Below are 11,842 nucleotides of genomic sequence, written 5' to 3'. Positions count from 1 at the left end.
AGAAGAGAGAGGAGAGAGAGAGAGAGAGAGAGGAGAGAGAGAAGGAGAGAGAGAGAGAGAGAGAGCTGACGACGAGAGAGAGAGAGAGAGAGGAGAGAGATGAGAGAGTGAGATGAGAGAGAGAGAGAGAGGATGAGAGAGAGAGAGATGAGAATGTGAGAATTGTAGAGATTGAGAGAGAGAGAGGAGAGAGAGAGGAGGTGAGAGCGAGAGAGAGAGAGAGAGATGAGAGAGAGAGATGGAGAGAGAGAGAAGATGGAGAGAGACGAGAGAGAGAGAGTGGAGCGAGAGAGATGAGAGATGAGAGAGTGAGGAGAGAGAGGAGTGATGGGAGAGATAGTGGGAAGAGAGAGAGGAGAGAGGAGATGAGAAGTGATGGAGGAGGGAGGATTGGAGAGAGAGACGATGAGGAGAGAGAGAGAGAGAGGAAGACAGATGAGTAGCCTACAAAAACAAAGAGAAATAAGAATGGGAAAATAGGAAAGGAAAAGAAAACAAGACGAAAACAAGACGGAAACTTAAATAAACAAACTCAAACAAGAAAAGAACGATAAAAGATAACGAAAAACAAACACACAGAAGAGAGAGCTGTGGGAGGGAGGGAGGGAGAGAGAGAGAGAGAAAGAGAGAAAAGAGAGAGAGAGAAAAAAGAGAGAGAGAGAGAGCGAGAGAGAAAGAGAGAGAGAGGGGGGAGGGAGGGAGGGAGGAAGGGAGGGAAGGAGGAAGGGGGAAGCGAATTAGAAAATATTATTAATGGAGAATTTTCAATGGCTTGCGAACACCACCATATGGCAGCGATAGGGGGTGGAAAGAGAGAGGCAAGAAGAGAGGAAAATCACGAAAAGAAAAGGCAGAATAACAAGGAAAAGAAGAGAGAAAAGGATCAAAACGAAAGAACGAGAAGCTGTAGACTGAAAATCCCCCCCCCCCCCCTCTCTCCTCCTCCTCCTCCTCCCACATGCTTCCCTTATCCCCCCCCCCACCTTTTGCTTGAGTTTTAAGTGTTCTTACTTTAGGGGTGGGGGTATGGGGGGGATGTTGCTTGGAGGGGGGGAGTCGGAGATGGGGAGGGGGGGGTGGGGGTGGAGAGGTGTCGGTTGGGTGTTCGAAAGGGGGTGGGGGTCGAAATGGGGGGGGGGGAGGGTGTATGATGGGGGAAGGAGGTGGGTGGGGGAGGTAGGGGGGTTGGGGGTCATGATTAAGTTCCCGCCACTTACACGCTCAGCCTCACACGTGACTAATGTCCCCCACGCCGCTTGAGTTATGCCTCGTGACGTCATCAAATGGAGGGGGGGTTATCCGGGCTACTTAATCGGGGGTGGGTGGTGGGTTGGGGGTGGTGGGGGAAGGAGGAGGGGAAAGGGGGAGGGGGAGGAGGCTTGAAAGGGAGGGGGCAAGTATATGATTTATGATATGTATATGTCTGTACACACACGCGAACATATACAGACAGACAAATAGGTACACGTATACACACACACACACACGAACACCCCCCACACACACACACACACACACACACACACACACACACACGAACACACACACACACGAACACACACACACACGCACACACATACACACACACTCACACACACGCACACACACACACATAATGGCGCGCACGAACTAATGATCAACTGTTAATTGTACAAATAATAATGATGACATTAAGAATGATGACGATGAGTAAACAACGGCCAAGATGATGACTACGACGATGATGATGTTTATGATAATAATGATAATGATAATGGTAATAATAATAATAATAATAATAATGATAATGATAATAATAATAATAACAACAATAATGGTAATAGTGATGATGATGATGATATTAATAAAATGGTCATGGTAATGATGGTGAGGATGATGATGATGATGATGATGATGATGATGATGATGATGATGATGATGATGATGATGATGATGATGAATGATAATGATAATGATAATGATAATGATAATGATAATGATATTGATAATGATAATGATAATAATGATCCTAATAGTAATAATAATAATACGATTATGAAAATGATAATGACAAATAATAACAACAACAACAATACCAATCATAATAGCATCACCCACAACAACAACAACAACAACAAATAAATAAACACAAGCCTAAAATACCATCGTAACGAAATGACAGTGACACAATGACAGCATCGTCACCATCAGTCACCATAAAATTTCCCCGGAGACTGACCTTTCACGCATATCTTGTTATTCCTTCTTATTACTACTTTATTGGGGGGGGGGGGGGAGGAAGGAGAATGGGGGGGTGATAAAAAAGGAAGAGGGAGCCTTTATGTTTTTTTGTTATTGTTGTTGTTGTTGTTGTTGTTGTTATAACTACTATTATAATTATTATTGTTGCTATTATCATTATTATTATTATTGTTATCATCATTATTATTATTATTATTGTTATTATTATTATTATTATTATTATTATTATTATTATAATTATTATTATTGTTATTATGTTGAAGCTAGAAATGAAAACTAAAATACTGATAATCAAGACAAAAGGAAAAGAGGAAGGAGATGAAGAAGAAGAAGAAGAAAGAAGAAAGAAGAGGATGAAGTAGAAGAAGACAAAGAAGAAGAAGGAGAAGAAGAAGAAGAGGAAGAAAAAGAGGAAAAAAGAAAGAGGAAGTAGAAGAAGAATACGAGGAAGGAGAAGAAGACAAAGAAGACGAAGAAGAAGAAGATGAAGACGAAGAAGAAGAAAAAGAAGAAAGAGAAGAAGACTAATATCAAGAAGAAGACGAAGAAGACAAAGAAGACGAAGAAGAGGAAGATAAAGACGAAGAAGATGTAGAAGACGGAGAAGAAGAAGATGAAGAAGAAGAAGAAAAAGAAGAAGACGAAGAAGACGAAGAAGAAGAGGACGAAGAAGACGAAGAGGACGAAGAAGACGAAGAAGACGAAGAAGAATAGGATGAAGAACGCGAAGAAAAAGAAGAAAAAGAAGAAGAAGAGGAAGAGAAAGAAGAAGAAAAGTGTGGGAGGACGAGCAGAAGCAACAGAACAAGTAACATCTGTTTGCGTAACTTTCGTGCGTTCCAACAGCCAGGGGGCGTGACGGAACGGAGAGGGAGGACGAGAAAAAAAAAGAATGTAAATAAAAGAATGTAGAAAGAATCCATGGAAGTGTAAAAGTACGAAAAGGTTAGAATCTAATCTATGATAAAGACACACACACACACACACACACACACACACACACACACACACACACACACACACACACACACACACACACACATATATATATATATATATATATATATATACACACACACATATATTTACATACACATATTTACATATACACTGCCGTTCATCATAAGAATATGGAAAGACATAGAAATAAAAATACAATGACATATAAACACAAAACAAAGAAATTCAGTTGTCAAAGTAAAAAGAATAGACGATTCGGAGACCTCATAAATCCCCAAAGGAACAAACAAGTGAGCATCGAAGGCAAGGTATCCAATCCCGCCAGAGCCAATCCAACACCCTTCGAGGGGGTCTGAGAGTCAGGCTTCGGTTACACGGTACAATCGTCTATTCTCGCGTGGTTGAGACTCGAGTGTTCCTCCAAGCAGAACTCCAAACACACTGTAGTGCTTGTTGTCTGCATTCTTTCACACCTTCCAGGGTGCTTGCGCTCTCTAAGTTCTCTCGCTTTCGAACTCTCGAACTCTCTCGGTCGTTCTCTTTCTCTAACTTGTGCCTTTCTCTCTTTTCTTCCATTTATCTTTCTCTCTCGGTCGTTTCCTTTCTCTATCTTGTGTCTTTCTCTATTTCTTTTTTTCCCAATTCTCTTTCTCTCTTGGTCGTTTCTTTTCTTTAACTTGTACTTTTCTCTCTTTTTTCATTTTCCTTCCTTCTTATTTCTCTCTCTGATTCCTTTCTTTTCGCTTCGTATCCGTTTCTAATATTTCATTGTCTTTCTTAAATAATTAAGATCGAAAATAATATAAAAAGAGGAAAAAGAGGCAAGACAATGATAATCATATAAAAATAGAAAGAAACACAGAAGTAACAAAGGGAGGAAGCAAGGAGCAACAGGAAAGAGAGAGAGAGAGAGAGAGAGAGAGAGAGAGAGAGAGAGAGAGAGAGAGAGAGAGAGAGAGAGAGAGAGAGAGAGAGAGAGAGAGCGAGAGAGAGAGCGAGAGAGAGAGAGAGAGAGGGAGAAAGAGAGAGAGAGAGGAGTAGGAGAAAGAGGAGGAGGAGGAGGAGAAGTAGGAGAAAGAGGAGGAGGAGGAGGAGAAGTAGGATAAAGAGGAGGAGGAAGAGGAGGAGGAGGAGGAGGAGGAATAGAGGAGGAGGAGGGGGGAGAAGGAATAGAGGAGGAGGAGGAGGAGGAGGAGGAGGAGGAGGAATAGAGGAGGAGGAGGAGGAGGAGGAGGAGGAGGAGAAGGAATAGAGGAGGAGGAGGAGGAGGAGGAGGAGGAGGAAAGAGGAAGATGGACAGAAAACAGGAGAGGAAGATCAAAATTAGGAAGAAGAGGAAGCGAAGAAAAAAGGTGGAGGAGGAGACGCAGAAGGAAGGAATCAAGTGTAGGAAGAAAAGGAGGAGAAAGAGAAGGAGGGCGAGGCGACGATACAAACAGACACACACGCACGGTGACTGATGGCAGCGGCGATGACGGCAAGTTAAGCATGATTGATGGCGACAGGCTCTGAGACGGAAGCTGAACCAGACATTTAAGGAGATTTTCCTAATGTCTTTGATAACGACCGGCGGTTCTGGCAACAGTGGGAGTTCTCGTTAGTGTATGTGTGCTGGGGGGAGGGGGGGGAGGGGGGGAGGTACAAGAGAGGAGAGGTTAGGTGCTGTAGTTGGCAACATTAAGGGAGAAAGAGGTTGGTGTTGGGGGTGGGGGAGGAGGGGAGGAGGGAGGAGGATCCCCGTGTTGTAGAGTTGTAGTCATTTGTAATGTCTGATAATGGTTTAGCAGAGTGAGAGAGAGAGAGAGAGAGAGAGAGAGAGAGAGAGAGAGAGAGAGAGAGAGAGAGAGAGAGAGAGAGAGAGAGAGAGAAGAGAAAAAAAATAGCAGAGAGAGAGAGAATGGTTTAGCAGAGAGAGAGAGAATGAGTGAGAAAGAGAGAGAGAGAGAGAGAGAGAGAGAGAGAGAGAGAGAGAGAGAGAGAGAGAGAGAGAGAGAGAGAGAGAGAGAGAGAGAGAGAGAGAGCGAGAGAGAGAGAGAGAGAGAGGAGAGAAGAAAAAAAATCGTAGATGGTAACACTGAAGTCATCAAGGGGTATGATTTATGGTTGGCAAAGCTGACGGATTATTAAGGATGAGACTGTGATGTGTTCTCCATGTTCTCTCACTCCCGACGAGAACAAAAGTGTAGAGACAACAGCGATAATGATGAAATTATAGCCAACGTCACGGTAATGGTACATAATATTACTAATGACAATCAATAAATAAATGAAGACAATGCTAACGACCGAAACAAAATGATAATTGTTCGAAAGACACAGAGACTAAATACTTGTTTAGGATTTAGTCTATCCCTACCTCTCTAATTAGACAATTTACTGAATATACCACAATATTTGCAAATAAAACAAACCAGCTGGTACGATATTTATTCTCAAGAACTGCAAACAAGCTGGTATTTTCAAAGAGACTGACCGACTCCCTCAATCAATTTAATTACCCGGTGGTCCTCATTAACTAGTTCTTGAGCCATAGGCAACCCACACGTAAAATTTTCATTGCAATCCGACTGTAACTTGTCGCGTAATTTTGCTAACAAGTTATTCAAAATGGTAAATATAACTTTCTCCATTAGACGGAAAAATATCAATAATATGATAAAGAATAGTGAAATAATGTTAAAATAATAATGTTTTTTCAGTAATTATTAGAAATTAGTACTTAAATGACTGCAGAATTTACTCACTTTATCGAAGACGTTCCAGGTAACACATCTGATCAGAAAGAAAATATTATTAGTAATATTCACAATGAACAAAACAATAATGAATTAATTAAGAAATTTCAATAAAAGATAGTGTTAGGAAGAGCAAAAAAAAAAAAAAAAAAAAAAAAATCAACAACAACATTAAAGATAACTGTATTGTGATAATTGTAATAAAACTGAATGTAGGAGTGACTAGACTTTTTTTTTTTATTTTTTTTTTTTTGTGTTATAGAGGTCAAGTTCCCACAATTAGCCTCTGATAACAGTAAGTAATGACACCGTCCTTGGAAAAAAAAAAAATAAAAAAACTGAAAAAGAGAAAGGAAAATAATGAAAGTCACAGTGACATAATACACATAAAAAAACGAAAAAAAAAAACCAAACCGAAATTAGATGAAAAAAAAGGGTCAGATATTTCCCCACTTCGTTAGTAGGACGCGATAAATTTGCAATCCTTTTCCCGTGTGACGCCTCTGCAGAGCTGCCGTGAGAGAGTTGCAGTTCCTGTTGCAGACCAGTCGTTCGAGTTTTCACTTGTTGCTACTAACAACAGAGTGCGGCGGACGAGCTGTGCATCATCACGGGCTCCGTCGCCGTCGATCCTGATGGCCGTAATCAGATGCAAACTTCGCGTCGCAAAAACAGAGCTGGTTCGACTTGGGTTCCCGGGCGAGTGCATTCATCCCGGAGCGATTGAGGGCGGGAGGGGGGTCGGGGGGGCGTGGGAGGGGGAGAGGGACGTTTGGATGTATATATGTTACGTGTAGGCATACATAACACACACACACACACATACAGATACACAGACACACACACACACACACACACACACATACACATACATACAGACACACACACACACACACACACACATAAATAGATAGATATAAATAGATTGGCAGACAGACAGATAGGTAGGTAGGTAGATAGATAGATTTGCAGATTTATAGGTGAATAGGTAGGTAGATAGATTTGCAAATAGATAAATTGATAGGAAGATAGATAGGTAGGCTGGCAGATAGACATATAGGTCGATATGTAGATGGATTGGCTAACAGGTAAATAGACAGGTAGACAGGTAAAAGACAGATTGGCATACAGACTGATAGATAGGTAGGTAAATAGACAGATAGGCAGATAGACAGGTAGATAGATTAGAGGGAAAGGGGTTTGAGACACGTCAATCATTGATCGAGTGCTCCCCCCCCCCCCCCCCCCCCCCCCCCCAGGAGATGTAAGTAACGCAGCTTCTCTATTTTTTCTTTATTTCTTTTCTTATTTTTTTTTTCTTATGTTTAATATGAGAGAGGAACTGCTCTTTAAAAATTAGTGCAGGAAGGAAAGTAGGGGGAAGGGAGAAAAGAGAGAAGAGGGAGGGGGAAGAGAAAAGGGGGAAGAGGGAAAGGAAGAAAAGGGGGAAGGGAGAGGGGGAAAGAAAAGGGTGAAGAGGGAGGGGGAAGAGGGGGGGAAGAAAATGGGAGAAGAGGGAAGGGGGAAGAGGAGGAAAGAAAAGGGAGAAGAGGGAAGAGGGAAAGAAAAGGAGGAAGGGGAGGAGGAAAGAGAAGGGGAAGAGGGAGGGGTTAAGAAAAGGGGAAGAGGGAAGGGGGAAAGAAAGGGGGAATAGAGAGAGGGAAAGAAAAGGGGGAAGAGTAGAGGAAAGAAAACGGGAAGAGGGAGGAGGAAATAAAAGAGGGAAGAGAATGGGAGAAAAAAAGATAAAGGAAAAAGGGAAGGATAAAAGAAAAGAAAAGAGGAAACGAGAATGATTTGGAATAGGGAGAGAAGATAAGAAAAAAAGAGAGAAGAAGGAAAATGGAGAAGAAAAGAGAGGAAGAGAAAGAGAGAGAAAAGAATTAGAAAAACAGAGGAAGTAAAGAGGACAGGAAAGGGACAAGAAAAAGACAGAAACAAAGAGAAAGAAAAAGAGGAATGAAAATACAGGAATAGGGAATAGGGAAAAGGTAGAAGTAAACGAAGTATTTAAATAAACTCTAGAAAAAGACATCCGACCGGAAGTTACGCAAGCGAGCAAACTTAAAAAAAAACAAAAAAAAAAAAAACGCCACAGATTTCGGAGATTTATTTGCGCTGTTTTTCTTTTCCTTAAACATCAAAAATCCTTAATGGAAACTCATAAAAAAGACGAGAAAGGAAGGAGAGGGAAATTATTTTCAAAAAGGGGGGGGGGGGAGGAGGGAGAAAGATAGAGATGAATACAAACACAAAAAAAGTCAAAGTTTCAAAGAAAGTCACAAAGAAAGAAAGGAAAAGAAAAAAAATATATATCTGAATGAGAAAAAAAAGAAAAAAAGAATGGTGGAAGGGCAGAGAGACGAATATACACTAAAAAAAAGAAAAAAAGAAAAAAGACAAAAAAAGACGAGGTATAAGACAAAGGAAGACAACAAACTTAACAGACGTTGCGTAACCATTGTTTACCCCCTCCCCCCCTTCCCCCCACTCACCCCCTCCCCCCCCAAAAAAAAATCATAACGAGTCAAAACATTCTCTCCGACGCCAAGTCCCTTTAAACCTGTCATTGTTATGCCATTTTCCCCCCTTCCTCCTCCTCTTCCTCTTCTCTCCCTCTCTTTCTTCCCCCTTTTCCCACCTCTTTCTTTCTTTCTCTACATTTTTCTCCCTTGCCTCATGTCAGCGGATATATATATATATATATTTTATTAGTTATCATTTAAATATCAATCAAGTATCAAAATTTGAGAATCAGGGACCACGGACCTAAAACTAATTTTTTCGTATCTTTCAACACATATTTTCGTTTTCTCGTTCTCTCTCTCTCTCTCTCTCTCTCTCTCTCTCTCTCTCTCTCTCTCTCTCTCTCTCTCTCTCTCTCTCTCTCTCTCTCTCTCTCTTTCGTATCTTTCAACACATATTTTCGTTTTCTCTCCCGGTAACCAAGAGAATCAAGGACCACGGACCTAAAACAAAATTTTTCGTATCATTCAACACGTATTTTCGTTCTTTTCTCTCTCTCTTTTTCTCTCTCTCTCCTCTCTCTCTCTCTCTCTCTCTTCTCTCTCTCTCTCTCTCTCTCTCTCTATATATCTCCCTCTTTCGTATCTTTCAACATGTATTTTCGTTTTCTCTCCTGAGAAGAAAAAAAAAGGGGGTAACCATCCTAAAAAATAACCCTGTTTACTCTCCCATTGAATTTTTGCTGAAGAAGCGATTGATTTCCTTCTGTGTTTTCATTCCAAACGAAAATGTTGTTAGGATAACTCTTTTTTTTTGTTTTGTTTTTTTTCCCTTTTTTTAACGGAAAGGAAAGGGAACTTTTGTTTACTTGTCTATTGGCCCGATCTCCATGTCTGTTCGTTGAGCCCTATGCTAATAGAATGAGAGAGAGAGAGAGTGAGAGAGAGAGGATGATGAGACGAGAGAGAGAGAGAGAGAGAGAGAGAGAGAGAGAGAGAGAGAGAGAGGGGGGGAGAGAAAATGAGAGAAACAGATAGATAGATAGATAGATAGATAGTTAGATAGATAGATAGATAGAGAGATAGATATATATATAGATAGATAGATAGGTGATATATAGATATGTAGTTTGATAGAGAAAGAGAGAGAGGATTGAGTGAGAGAGAGAGAGAGAAAGGGAGAGAGAGAGGGGAGAGAGATAGATAGATAGATAGATAGATAGATAGAGAGAGAGATGAGAAGAGAGGGGATTGAGAGAGAAGGAGAGATAGTAGATAGTTAGATAGATGATAGGTAGAGAGATTGACATATAGATAGATAGATAGATAGATAGATATATAGAAAAGGTAGTAGATAGAGAAAGAGAGAGGGGAGAGAGATGAGAGAGAGAGAAAGAGATGTGAAGAAAGATAGATAGATAGATAGATAGATAGATAGATAGATAGGTAGATAGAGAGAGAAAGAGAAGAGAGAGGGGATAGAAAAAAGAGAGAGAGAAGAAAAAATTAAAAAAATGGAGGAGGGGAGAGAGAGAGATGGAGATGAGAAGAAAAGGAGAGAGAGTGTGGAGAGAGAGATGAGAGGGTAGGTAGATAGATAGAGAAAGAGAGAGGGGAAAAGAGAGGGGAGATGAGGAGATGGTGAGAGAGAGATTGAAGAACGAGAGTGAGTGGAGGAGAGAGAGAGAGGATAGGTAGATAGATAGAAAAAAGAGAGAGTGGAGAGAGAGAGAGGGGAGAGAGGAGGAGAGAAAGAGAGAGATAGAGACAGAGAAGAGAGGGGGAGAGATGAGTGAGATGAAGATTGAGGATGAGAGGAGAGAGAGAGGGAGAAAGAGAGAGAGAGAGATAGATAGGTAGATAGATAGAGAAAGAGAGCGAGAGAGAGAGAGAGAGAGACTGGAGAGAGGACGAGAGAGTGAGAGAGAAGAGCGAGAGAGAAGAGAGAGAAGAGAGATAGGTAGATAGAAAGAGAAAGAGAGAGAGAGAGGATGGGGAGAGAGAGAGAGATAGAGAGAGTGATGAGAGAAGAGGGAGGAGAGTTGAGGCGAGAGAGAGAGGAGGGAGGAAGAGAGAGAGAGAGAGATAGAAGGTAGATAGTAGAGAAAGAGGAATGAGAGAGAGAGAGGATAGATGAGAGAGATAGAGAGAGAGAGAGAGAGAGAGATGAGGGGGGATGAGAGGGGAGAGAGGAGATAGATAGGTAGATAGATAGAGGAAAAGAGAGAGAGTGAGTGAGGGGAGATGAGGAAAATGAGAGAGAGGAGAGGATGAAGAGAGAGAGTGAGAGTAGAGAGAGAGAGAGAGAGATAGGTAGATAGATATGAGAAAGAGAGAGAGAGAGAGGATGAGAGAGATGAGGAGACTGAGAGGGAGAGGAGAAAAGAGAGATAGGTAGATCGATTTGAGGGAAAAAGAGAGAGAGAGAGAATTGAGAGAGAGAGAGAGAGAGAGAGACGAGAGAGAGGAGGTGGTTTGATAGATAGAGAAAGAGAAAAGAGGGGTGAGAGAGGGAGGAGAGGGGAGAGAGAGAGAGAGAAGGAGAGAGAGAGAGAGAGTAGGTAGATAGTTTGAGAAAAAGAGAGAGAGAGGAGAGATGAGAGATGAGAGGAGATGATGGGGAGAGAGATTGAGGGGGGAGAGAGAGAGAGTTGGTAAGATAGATAGGAAAAAGGAGAGAGAAGAGAGAGAGAAGAGAGAGACGAGAGAGAGAGGGGGAGATTGAGGAGGAGAGGAGAGATAGGTAGTAGATAGAGAAAGAGAGGAGAGGATGAGAGAGAGATAGAGAGAGGAGAAGATGAGAAAAGAGGGAGGAGAGAGAGAGAGATAGGAGATAGATAGAGAAAAAATGAGAGAGAAGTGATGGAGAGAGAGAAGAGAATGGACTGAGAGAGGAGAGAGACGAGAGAGAGAGAGAGAATAGGTAGTTTGATAGAGAAAGGAGGAGGAGAGAGAGTGAGAGAGAGAGACGAGAGAGAGAGTGAGAGAGAGAGAGAGAGAGAGAGACGAGAGAGGAGAGAGATAGGTAGATAGATAGAGAAAGAAGAGGGAAAAGAGAGAGAGAGAGGGTGAGAGAGAGATGGAGAGAGAATGAGAGGAGATGATAGAGAGGGACTTGACGAGAGAGAGAGATGAGAAGAGAGAGGAGAGATAGGTAGATAGATAGAGAAAGAGAGAGAGAGAGATGGGGGAATGAGAGAGAGAGAGACGATGAGAGGAGGAGAGAGAGAGAGAGAGATAGGTAGATAGATAGAGAAAGTGAGAGAGAGAGAGGGTTTTGGAGTTTTGAGAGAGAGAGAGAGAGAGATAGATAGGTAGATAGATAGAAAAAGAGAGAAAGAGATGAGAGAGAGGGAAGAGAGGGGAGGAGAGAAGATGAGAGGAGAGAAGAGAATTGAGGAGATGAGAAGAGAGAGAGACTGAGAGAGGAGAGAGAGAGAG

The sequence above is a fragment of the Penaeus chinensis genome, chromosome 20 (assembly GCF_019202785.1).
Source record: "Penaeus chinensis breed Huanghai No. 1 chromosome 20, ASM1920278v2, whole genome shotgun sequence".
Lineage (NCBI taxonomy): Eukaryota > Metazoa > Arthropoda > Malacostraca > Decapoda > Penaeidae > Penaeus > Penaeus chinensis.
The sequence above is the reverse complement of the archived record's forward strand: the minus strand, read 5'-3'. Positions refer to the sequence as shown.